Genomic DNA, 12,497 nt, shown 5'->3' on the forward strand with positions numbered 1-12,497 from the left:
ATGGTTGTTATTTTGGTGTAGGCTCATGCTCTGATTAAATAATTATAGAAATGACAATGTTGAAAGTATCTGTATCCTAGAGTATCTTAAAATTCAATCAAACAAAAGTTCAATAGGTAATTATAAATATGCAGTGAGGAAAACAAAAAAAGACAGCTCATATAAACATAACCAGACTACCTCATGGTCATACAGCACTCAGTGTGAGCTGCAAAACCTGTCCAAGAAACTGAGCAAATAAAATCAGCTAATTTATGCTACAGCAGCTACACTGCTAACAATATCCAAGCAAGGTGTATGGCTAATTCAAGTAAGATGACATGAACTGTGGTCACAGCAGTGTAGGTGTATCCTTAGATTCTATATGATGATCAGGTTAGGCAGAGAGCAAATTTCACCAGTAAGGATATATTTCAAACTATATCCCAAATGTATAAATTAAAATGATGAGCTAACCAATACAAATCATGACATGACAAACAAGTAGCATTCATATACACTATTTTGCACTTAAATCTCAGTTCAATGACTGGGCAATGTTGCTTAATATTTAAATATTAAGCAAGTGACTTGGTTATAAATATCTTGTGACATGCGAGTCAAAAGGACAGGTGTGTTGAAAAAGAATCAGTTAAAGCTAGAAACAGTTTAAGTATGATATTAAAACAATAGATTAACATTTATAAAAACCAGGGAGTTAGGAAGTTGCACAGTTTATATGTTGAAGAGACGAACCACAACCTGATAAAGAAAGCATAAGAAGCCACACCAGAACACCCAGGCTCCCTCTACACATTCCAGGTATCGCACAATTAACTAGTTAATTGTGCAGTTACCTTGACACCAGCTACACGTCCAAAGTAGCCTTCACAATAAAAAACTCCAACCAGCTATAAAATTAGAACTCAGAAATGTGTACTACCTTTATAGCCGATTGTTATCAAGCTTTAATTGGCACACGTAGAAGGGTCTCTCCTGTGGCTGGGAATCCCGTCAGCTGACAGAGCTCTCAGCTGCAGGGGTACACCATACCCAGTGTAAAATCCCCAGAACCTGGGGATTGTGGCTACTATGATCCCTAGGGCTCAGGGGTATATGAAACTCCTGGGCCCTGGGATTACAGCCACTGTGATCCCTGGGACTCCAGGATGTAGGAAACTGGGTGTATGGGGCTCCCAACTACAGGAGCATGATTCTTGCTAGTGCAGAGGGAGCCTTATCCCAAGGTCTCCCTGCACTATCAGTAAGGCATGATAGGTTCTAATACATGATCCCATAATCACACCTCCTAGCAGGCACGTGGGTCATGGCAGGAGGTGCATTTATGTGAATCATGCGTTAGATCTCATCACACCTTTACCTTCAGTGTAGAGGGGCCCTAGATTCCTCCAGTACAAGAGCAGAAAAAAGTTGATCTCAAAAAAAAAAAAGGAAAGTGGTTTGGTACTGGATCTGTCATTTCTCTTTCTTATGAAACCAATGGGTGAGACACTGGTTTAACTGAAGTTAATGACTTTCACTGAAGTCAATGGGAGTTTCACTGAAGTCAAAGCTCCCACTGATTTCAACGGAGCAAGGATTCTGCCCAATGAGTCAAAAGTCTAACTGGCGTGAACACGTTTAGCAGAAGAACTGGGTCCATAATCAGAGGCAACAAAAGGAAGCTATTTCTAGCCGTGTTTAAAGATGAAACCTTGAATATCTGACTGAAATAAGCAATTACAGTTATGTGAACTTAATGCTAGCAGAAAAAACAAGGTGGGGAAAAGAGAGAATCAAACATCACAATGAATGAAGTGGTACGCGTGAGATTGTCAAGCACAATATGAAAGAACTTAGTTCCATGAAATTAAAATCTAGTCCAGGGGTGCTTAAGCTCCAGCCCTTGAGCCAGATCAAGCCTGCAGAGCCATGTCATTCAACCTGCTGGGCTCCTCATGTGTCCAAAAATTAGGCAGCAGTGGCAGCATTAATTGCTGCTCCCCTATGGCTGTATTTCCAGACCCACAGAGAGCCCTGAAGGATAGGTAACATGTTCTCCATGCTAGATTGAGCATATGGGGCTGGGAGTCATGAGGCCAGAGCAGACATGCAGGGCTGGGCAGAGGCAGTGTGGAGCCAAATCCAGGAGCATGGGGCTGGTCCAAGGTGGCACAGGGCCCAGTCCATATGAATAGGGTGCAAACTGGGGGCTGGACCAGGCTACCATGGGACTCAAATCTGGGCACCTGGGTGTCAACCCCACATGGGATCCAGTCACAGACCAGCTGCACATCTACCCCATGGGGCCAAAATGTTAAGCACTAATGATCTAATCTATTCCTAATGACCATTGTTTGTGTTTTGATTTGAAATTGGTCAGTTACTTTTAGTTCCTTTGTATGCTCTTGCTTAGGGTACTGTTCATTAAGTCTGCCTAAGAGGCAGGGAAAGTGAATAAAAATCAACTGACCAAAAACATGTACTTTCTTCAAAACAATATACTTTACATTTTTTATAGCCCTTCTCTGGCAACAACTTAAAAACAACTTCTCTTACAACTCTGTATGTCTTGTAATGCTTTTCATAGGTTAAGTAATGAACCATAACTTAAAAATAGCATCAGGATTTCTGAAGTACCTAAAATGTGAATTAGGATGATAATAGACTATGTATCTGTTATGTAAGAAACTAACTTGAAGATAGGATTTTCCTTTAATATATGTAGGGGCTGTAACTAAATTTGCATTGGACTAAATAGGAAACCTGCCTTGTCTTTATTGAATTAGTTTGCAAAATATGAAGGTTCATCTCCAGGCAGCTATTGCAACTTAAAAGTGTAGCAGTTGATACGCACAGGTCACTTTTAACTATGAAAATATATGTACAAAACCAAAAATTGAATACAAGGATATTGAAAATCCTAATAAAGAATCTAAAAAGACTTAAAAAAAGAAAAAGAACATTCATGTTACATTTCCAAGTCTCCCATTTTGCTAAAATTGGGAAGATTTCTATACTTTTAATAAGAATTCCTTTTAAAAAAAAATATATATATATATATCAACTCAACTGATTACTTTTATAGATAGTGCCTCTGCTTTTTAGTTAAAGTCTTTGGTGAAAGGATTTTAATTATTATTATTATTATTATTATTATTATTATTATTATTAACAGCAGTCTTCTTATTCAAATATTCTTTTATACATTCAGAACAAAGACTGTGTCCATTTTTTGTGCAGGACCATTTATAGCAAGAACAATCTTACAAATTGTAGTTGCTCATCTAAATATTCCTGCTTCCCCTTGTTGTGTATGAGTGCACTTAAATGAAGATATTATACTGCAGTTGAATAAGTAAGCCTGTAACTATATCATTTACCTACAGCAATTTATTCAAGTTTCCATCATCATGCTGCTTTGAAGCTCAAGAAGAAAGAGGTTACATTTAATGAAGACCATTTGAAGTGTCCCCATTGCAGCTGCAGCCTCTGCAAATACTGTAGTGCAGGAGGCAATATAGTGTATTGTGATGCAGATTTGATTCTGAGTGCATCTGCAGCAACAAGATCATTTCCCATGGTCTTCACTGTATTTCTTCTATTATTCATAGAACACAATGTAAATGAAACCATAAATTTTGCCACATACTAAATGTAGAAAGAAGATAATGGAAATCGTGAATTATGAATGAATCACTGTTATTGTAATTCCTCAAGGATTCTGATATAGATGATTATATTCATGCAAAGATACAGTAGCTAAATTTTTTATATATGGATCGATAACAATGATTCTATGAAATTTCTAATTAATATACACAATTCATGGATTTGTTTTTCATGTTGATGTCAAATATAACCATAAAAGGCAATTATATATCAATGCTACCTAGGGACTGGCAAGTACTCTTGTATTTGGGATTGCTGAATTGGGAAGAGAAAGATAGTCTGCAAAAATTTGTTTCCCAACTACCCATATGTGTTCTTTTACATTTAAATAAGCCACAAGCAAACTTCATGGAGTATTTTACAGTGTGCACATTCAAATGCCAAGATATAAGCAATAAAGGTGATTTTTGTTCTTTATTTTGGATTGGACTGAATCAATTACAATTTTTTGAAAAGGAAAGAAAGACTGCGCTTCAAAATACATATTGGAAAACAACAAATACAATTATAGTTTTGCTACATTTGTTTTGATAACAAAAGATGTTTATCCACTATGAAAATGTTCTCCTAAGTTAATGATAGGATGAGAATCAGGAACTGTTCTGGCCTGAGAAAGATTGGAAATGATTCTCTTAACTGAGAGCTTAATAGCTTAACTGAGTATATTTTAGATAGATCCTCTGGAAATTTTCAGTCATAATCCAAATCAGCAAAAACAGTTACTCTGCCTTGAGGCAAATATTGTTCTGATCCCACAGAGTTGTTAATGGTTGAGAGTGTGTACGCTAAAGTGTGATTCCTACAGAACCAGATTCTGCAGTCCTTACTCATTATGAAGTCACAGGAAATAAAAAGATTCAAGGATTTGCCTAGAGCAATTACCCAGAACCAAAATATTACCCTTGCAATATGACAATGAATACAATGCAATGTCCTGCAACTTTTACACATGTGAACACTCATTGACCTTAATGCAACTGCAGGTTTCCCTCGATTTATGCTGTACATGCATTTCTGGAGAACGGTGCATACATTGAATTTGCATAAAGAGAACCCACTTTACATTGTAACAAATAAGGATAGGTTCCCACGGTGGTGAGGGAAGGAGTGAGGCTGGGACTAGGAAAGAGGCGGGGAGAAGGGGTGCTGCTCCCAGGGCTGCACAAGGCATTAAAGCAAAGGGACTGGAGTGGTACTCACCCCAGCCCCAGCTGCAGTGGCCCCAGGAGTGGCCAGCACCAGCTGCCTGAAGCCACTGGGCTGCACCGTGCTTTGCCTGTCCCCACTCACCTCTGCTTCTGGGCTGCACTGTGCTCTGGCACAGGCAGCTGTTGTTGCCTGCTCCCGGGGCTGCTGCAGCTGGGGCTGGGGTGAGTGCCACGCCCCACACTGCCCAGGGCTCTGCTTGTCAGCTGTTCCTGGGGCTGCTCCGGCATGGGCTGGGGTGATTGCAGACACCAGCTGCCTGCACCACAGCACAGCACACCCCAGGAGCTGGGGTGAGCCCAGACACAAGAGGACAGGCAGAGCACAGTGCAGCCCAGCAGCTGCCGGCACTGACCACTCCCAAGGCTGCTACAGCTGGGGCTTGTGCGAGTGGGGCCACAGCCCTTTTCCCTCCCCCGACAGACTTACCTGCTTGGGGGGGGAGGGCATCTATGCTGATCACACAAGAGTGAATTTACCTCACATAATGAAATATGGGTCTAAATATGCTCATCGCATAAAAAAACCCACATAAAAACTGAGGGAAACCTGTATTTACCTGTATAAAAGATAGACCAGTTTCTTAACAGTTGTTGTATTTACAAGAATACATTCCCAGATGCATGGACACTCAATACACTCTAGTTGAAGATTTTTACTAGAACACCTGGCACAATATATACACCCTGCATATCCCTCTGCTTGCAAATAAGAGCATAAAGGATGGTGTGTAAGGTAGCTAAAATACAATGGCCGTATTGTCTGCTTGGTGTATACATTTCAAAAGATGCTTATGGAGTGAGATTTCCTCAACCATCCACAAATGCTCGAGTTCAGAGTGCCTAAAGCATGTTCTAGGCACCTACTTTCAGTTGCCTAGAAGAGAGAGGAGAAAAAACAAGCCAACACAAGTACTCTATAATTGTAACAACAGCTTTTTTACTAAAAACTTCACATATTTCCTGAGGTCAGAGTAAGAAGCTACCATAGAAACGTTTGTTTTGTAGGTGGAGAACATTGTATCAGTCTCCGAGATCTTAAGAAGACTGTTCTGAACCTTACCTTTTGATGCGTTTAATTTTTTTATCCCCAGAACAGGCCTCAAACTAACTTAAAAAAAAAAAGTACAGAGGTATTATGAATATAGCCTTCCCTTATGTTGTGCAAGATTTAATACCTCTTAAAGTAGTACAGCCTTCTGACAAGATCCTTGAATAGGGATGAGACGGTATACAAGAATAACACGTGTATTGCAGCTGTACAGTGTATCCTAGCTCCTCAAAGCCTAGAACTAGTTTATTGTTACTGAGTTCTAGGCAGTTAGAAAGAGCCAAGTGAAATCCAACATGGGTATAGAATATATCTAAGGAGCAGTACAACCAATTACATGTGACAGCCAAAATGACTGTTCAATAAGATCATCCCTGATGGAAGGAGTTGACAGCTATGATGATGCCAAATTACCTCTAGCACGTCACCTAGAAGTCTTGGTCTGTCCTGGAGAATAAGAGGGCTGCCTGTTTTTAGTCTTTTTATAATGTTGCCTCTTGGGGTTGAAGCATACACCAAAAGATCATTGCACAGCCCTAAAATCTTTCAGTCTGCAATGAGTCATGAGTTACATCTCAGGGGAAAAAATTGTCATAAAAAAAAAAAAAGCCATCTATTGTACTCTGCAGTTTTCTTTTCTTTTATGTATCCCCAGGCCCTAAAGCCACAAGGATTTGCAGACACAGAAACACCTGCTACCATCAACCAAGAAGCTGATCAGCAGAATCATGGAAGTGAGTTTTCACAGTTACTTAGACCTCTGGCATGATGTTCTTTGAATTCCCATGACAGTTTGCTTGCAAATTTGCACGTGGATTTCAATTTAATAAAATTATATTTAGGTAATATGGTCTGAACTACTCATTTGCAGACTGGCTCTCCAAAAGCACTTAGTCTTTGAATGTTAATTAGGCAGAGCTTGGTTAGCATGGCTAGTGGCTTTAGGTGTTACCAGAGAATCTAGCATGAAAAATTGTTTTCATCTGTGAGGGAAACTATTAGGCCTTCTGTGAAATAGGCTCGAAGGAAGCTAGGGTTTGCCAGCTCACAATAATCTGGCTGTGTCCAGCAGTATTTCAGGGATGCACTGGGAAATGCAGTGTGAAGAAGTCCAGCAGCTAGCTCAGATTTTCCTGAACTATCCCTATCAAGGGCTAAAGTTGCTCCTTATATTGAATCCTAGAAAGTTTGAAGTGCTCCAAGATGAGCGATTCATTTCTAGAACCAGAGATTATTCTAGTCAGGATGAAGAACAGTGAGGGTGAAAAATCACCTGGTTCAGTTTGTTCCTCATCATCCAAATATTACTGGTTGGACACCAGTTCCACTGGCAGAAGCACAGCCCCTGTTGGGGGAGGGAAGTAAGAGTGATCCGAGTCTGGATCAGGAAGCAGACCCTGATCTTGTATATCTGGAAATACTCCAGAAAACAAAATATGGCCACAAAACTTTCTGGTGCAAGTGTGGGACAAGCCAAGTAAGAGTTTTTCTTCACCCAATGCTCACAAACAAGGAAGAATTGATGGAGAGTGTAGAAGTGGATGGGAACTTGGGCAGCAGCAACCACAAGATGATTGAGTTCAGGATCCTGAGGAAAGGAAGGAGGGAGAGCTGCAAAGTAAGGACCCTGTTGTTACCAAATCTGCCCATTACTTTGGAGTGTGCTCATTTATTAGGGATAGTTTCTAGGGTCTTGGTGATTCTGTCAATGTGCTGCTTGTGTTACTATACGGAGCTGTATCTCTCCCTTCTGCAAGCCCTCACCCCCAGTGGAGCTATCTTGCAGGACTCAATCTCAGTGGGCTGGGTTCCTCCAGTCACCAAATCAGTCATACACACAAACACACACAAATTAACGTGACACGCCTGACCTGGCCGGGCTGATCAGCATGGACAGGCTGACACCCTCATATGCCAAGAATCAGTTCATCAGAGCAACAATAAACTGCAGTCAGACACAAGCACACAGGTAAACAGAATCCCTCTGAATCCAGCTGGGTGTCCAGCTGACACCCTCATGGGCCAGCATTCAGTTCATAAGGGCACATCTGAGTCAAACTGGGTCAATCAGCCTATACAAGCTGATCCCCTTATGTGTTTCAAACTCAGCACGTCCCAATCTTTGGCCTCTTGATGAGCAGACCCCACAATAATTTGGGCTTCACAGGGATCTTTAGCATAGGTAAAAGAAGCGTTGCTGCAGAGCACGGGAGGAAAGAGAAGCAGAGAAGGAAAAATATACCCAATTACTACCAGTTTGACTATAAAAGTTATTTATTGCTAAGCATATGAAATATATAATAGTACTAGTAGTAATAGACATGCAAAAGAAAAACAAACACCAACAATGACAATACTACCCTGGTTTCACTAAGTATTTGGGGAAACTTAGCTCAAGCTTAACTGATACAGTTCAGGTTCAGAAGTTTATGCCTAGAAAGAAGACAGAGAACGCTGGGATCTCACCTAGTCCACGGTACTCAGGCTGCAAAGCTGACAGGCACAGTCCGTAGCACAATCCTTGAAGAGAGAGATGATCTGTTCTTCCAGCGTCCCAAGAACGACAGGGGATGGTGTCAGCACAGGGGTTTTCTTCTTCTCCTTCTTTCCTCCTGCTTCTACTTCTTTTCCTTCCTTTTCCTCTAGCAGCACACACACTTACAGATTTTTATACCCTCAGTTCAGCTGCTTCGAAGCACCCTCAGTAGTGTAAATCATTGTCTTTTCTATTGACAAGGGGTTATCTGGTTTGGACCATCTCAGGAAACTGATTGATAATCAGGAAACACTTAAGATTAGGGAGTAACCCAAATACTTGGGAGCCAGCTTGAAATTCCTATGGGTGGCAGATATACTGATGGGATATCTCATGGTTTCTTCAGGAACAATAGATAGCTTGCAGCATCAGGATTTTGGATTTTTACTTGTTGTGCACAAGCCTCAGCTTAGCATGACTTTTCCAGATCTTACTATAGTCTTTTAACAGACTTAAAACAATTATTGGGGTGCTCATAACCTTTTGTGGAGAGGACTCCCACCAGTCGTCTCGGGAAAGATATGACAACACCTGGGATTAGGGCTCCAGCAGGCTGGATGCTGTGATGAACCCTTAACCATTGTTCAAATGTTGCCCATACCCCCTCTGACTCGGTCTCTTGCCTCAGCATTCCCTAACCCGGCAACCGAGTTTTAGTCAATCAAGTTTAAATAGGCCTCCCATAGTGGGACCGGGGAATGTACGGCCCGAGATGCCTATTAAACTTAGAGCTGTGTGTGTGTGTCTGGGGGGGAAAAGTCCTTAGTAAATCCAGATTAGAACTGGTCTGATAAATGCTGAGCTGGGTGTGTGTGAACATGGGTTGATTAACATTGGAAGCACAGATTCCCCATCATGCAGCGCTCTCCTGCTTCTCTGGTCCCAGAATTCACTGCAGTCTCTGCTTCAGGCTTTCTGTTTTCCATCTCTCATGTAAATGAGACCTAGGGCAGTTGATTCACTCCTCACCCTTATCTGGTGAGGGTCTTAGGTGCGTCTCTCACTACATCTTAATCAGTTTCGTTTAGGTAGAGGAGGGGAGGGAGGGGGGGGGCGAGTCCTTTGTGAGTCAGACAGACTGCATCCTGTACCAGGGTTCCCCAAGAATACAGAGCTGAGACATAACACTGTACTTCAGAAAAAAGGAGGCTTCAAGTCACTCAGGAAACTGATGGGAAGGATCACTTGGGAGGCCAGTATGAGGGGAAAGGAGTCCTGGAGAGCTGGTTGTATGTTAAAGAAACCTTATTGAGGGTGCAGGAAAGAACTAATTCTGATGAACAGGAAGCCTAGCAAGTATTGCAGAAGACCAGCTTGGCTTAGCAGTGAACTCTTCAATGAACTAAAACACAAAAAGGAATCTTGCAAGAAGTGGAAACATGGACAGGCAATTACACAGGAATATAAGAGCATTGCTTGGGCTTGCAGGGATGAAATCAGGCCAAAGGGCAATTGGAGTTGTAGCTAGGCAAGGATGTGAAGGGTAACAAGAAGGATTTTTACAAGTATGTCAGCAACAAGAGAAAGGTCAGGGAAAGTGTGGGCCCCTAGTGACAGATGAGGAAAAGGCTGAAGTGCTCAATGCCTTCTTCACCTCAGTCTTCACAGGCAAGATCAGCTCCCAGACTACTGCATTTGGCAGGACAGTTTGGGGAGAAGGTGAGCAGCTGACAGTGGCAAAAGAACAGACTACAGGCTATTTAGAAAAGCTGGGTGTGATTTCTCAGGGAATCCATTTTTAAGCACTTGGAGGAGGTGGTGGTGATTAGGAACAATCAGCATGGAATCACCAAGGATAAATCATGTCTGACCAACCTGACTGCCTTCTATGATGAGATGGCTCTGTGAATCTGGGGAGAACAGTGGAAATGATGTACCTGGACATTTGATACAGCAAGGCTTTGTACAGTCTCCCACAACACTCTTGCAAGCAAGCTACAGAAGTATGGTTTGGATGAATGGACTTTAAGTTGGATAGAAAAATGGCTGGATCATCAGGCTCAAAGAGCAGCAATCAATGGCTCAACATCTAGTTGACAGGTGGTATCAAGTGTAATGTCCCAGGGATCGATCCTGGGACCAGTTTTGTTCAATATCTTCAATTATCTGGAACAGTGGTGGTCAAGCGGGGGTACGAGTACCCCTAGGGGTACTTAAAAAGGTCATATGGGGTATGCAGAACTGATGTGGCCAATAAATGCCACGTGGATGCACACAGCCACAGTGCAGCATGCAGCCCAGCGGTGTGGAGAGCAGCTGGGTCCATCTGGTAAGTCTGTTGTGAGGGAAAGGGTGTGGGGATGGGGGGGGGCAGATCATGTGCAAAAGACCTTTTTTTATATGGTGATAAACTTTCAATAGAACTTGCAACAGAACAAAAGTCTAAAGAAGCAAATGAGCAGTTTTAAAGATGATTTTATGATCGAATTTAAATTGCGATATTCTAAAATCATAAATTTTCAAAAATTTTACCGAGAAAGAGGCCCAACCAAAGGTATTTATATTTTCTAAGTTATCATCCCTAAAGTGGAAAATGACAATGGTCAAGTTGATTTAAGTCTTCTATATATAATAATATACAGTAGAACTTACATGATATCATTCTGCTACAGTATCTCACTCAATATCTTGTAAAATGCATCCAGCCAACCACACTATTCAGATTCCATTGGTTTTCACTGTAATAGATTTTGTGTAAAAGCAAATTGAGTTTAAGATTCATCAACTCTAAACTGCACTGCTTTGTAATACAAAATGTTGGACAAATCTGTTAGTCAAAAATCCAAATGTATATACATGAAAATAATTGTATTTTGGTATTTAATGTGTAGCTAGTACTCCAGGAGAGGTGCAGTGATAGAACAGTTAAGGCATTTTACTAGAAATCAGAGCTACAATTTCATTTTGCAACTTGCACTCACCCCAAAAGCTGCCTTCAGGTCACCAAAATGTAAAGAGGCTGAGGATGTCAAAGCCAGTCACATCACTCCCTGATAGGTTGCTAGTTACAGAAATTGGTGCATCTTAACAACCACAGTGGCCTCATGCAGTAACTAGCTTGGGCAAAAGGTCAAGTCCTCTGACCCTTTTTTAGGGGAGGTTTATTACTTCATAACTTTGAGCATGGTGCAGATATAGAATCACAGAAAAACAGGGCTAGAAGCAAGTCCAGAAATTATCTACCTGCTCAAAGTAGGAATATCCCTACCTCAACCCCACCAAACATTTGCCTAACCTGCACTTACAAACTTCCAGTAATGGAGATTTCATAACTTCTATAGGTAATCTGCTCCAATAGACACCTGCCTTGTTAGAAAGTTTGTCCTAATATTCAAACAAAACTTCCTTTGTTGCAGTTCAAACACATTACTTCTAGTCTTGTCCCTTAAGTACAGGGCAAATGACCAAGCTAAACATGATACACAATCTTTTAGACTAGGGGTTTTCAACTTTTTTAACAAGTGTACCCCTTCTGTCTCAAAGTTTCAGCCCATGTATCCCTTTATATTTTTTCTTGTTTTTAAGGGGCAGGGGGGCAGATTGAGGCCCCTTAAGTGTGGGAGGGAGTGGGGCTGGCCCAGGTGCTGCACAACTGGGGTGGGGCATGGGACAGGGCTGTAAGTGGCTTATCTCTGGGGGGGGGGGGCACAGCAGGGGTACACACCCCAGGAGAGCATAGGAGGCCTGTGATCCCAGATCTGCATGCAGAGTGAGAGCTTGCTACTGCTGTAGGGGGTGCAGATCAAGGCCACAGCAGTGGGGGAGGGAGTGGGGCTGGGGCAGGGGCTCCCCAGCTGGGGCATAGCACAGGACTGAGCCATACAAGGAGGGGAAGGCAGCTTCCACCACTACGCACACCAACAGGAGGGCATGGGGTGGGGTGCCCCTGGAGCTGTGCACAGGGTGAGGGCAGGCTGCCACTACAGGCTGTGGATGGAGCAGTGCCAGGCTCTTCCTTACATGGGGCGGGGCTGGGCTGGGCACAGGGCAGGCAGCAGCGGCGCTGGGAGGAGCTTCAGCTACTCCAGAGTTTGCCATAGCCCTTCCCATCCCG

General features: G+C 42.3%; 1 long non-coding RNA gene across 1 annotated transcript in view; it reads right to left on the minus strand.

The window, feature by feature from the left end:
- Positions 1 to 5,302: 5,302 nt before the first annotated feature.
- Positions 5,303 to 12,497, minus strand: part of LOC112550762 — a 72,584-nt gene continuing 65,389 nt past the window's right edge. Inside the window, exons 7-8 of the long non-coding RNA XR_003094758.1 lie at positions 11,036 to 11,121; positions 5,303 to 5,733 (exon numbers count right to left, since the gene is read on the minus strand). This is a non-coding gene — a long non-coding RNA (uncharacterized LOC112550762). The remainder of the gene's footprint in view (positions 5,734 to 11,035; positions 11,122 to 12,497) is intronic.

Source organism: Alligator sinensis, unplaced genomic scaffold, assembly GCF_000455745.1.
Source record: "Alligator sinensis unplaced genomic scaffold, ASM45574v1 scaffold173_5, whole genome shotgun sequence".
Taxonomy (NCBI): domain Eukaryota; kingdom Metazoa; phylum Chordata; order Crocodylia; family Alligatoridae; genus Alligator; species Alligator sinensis.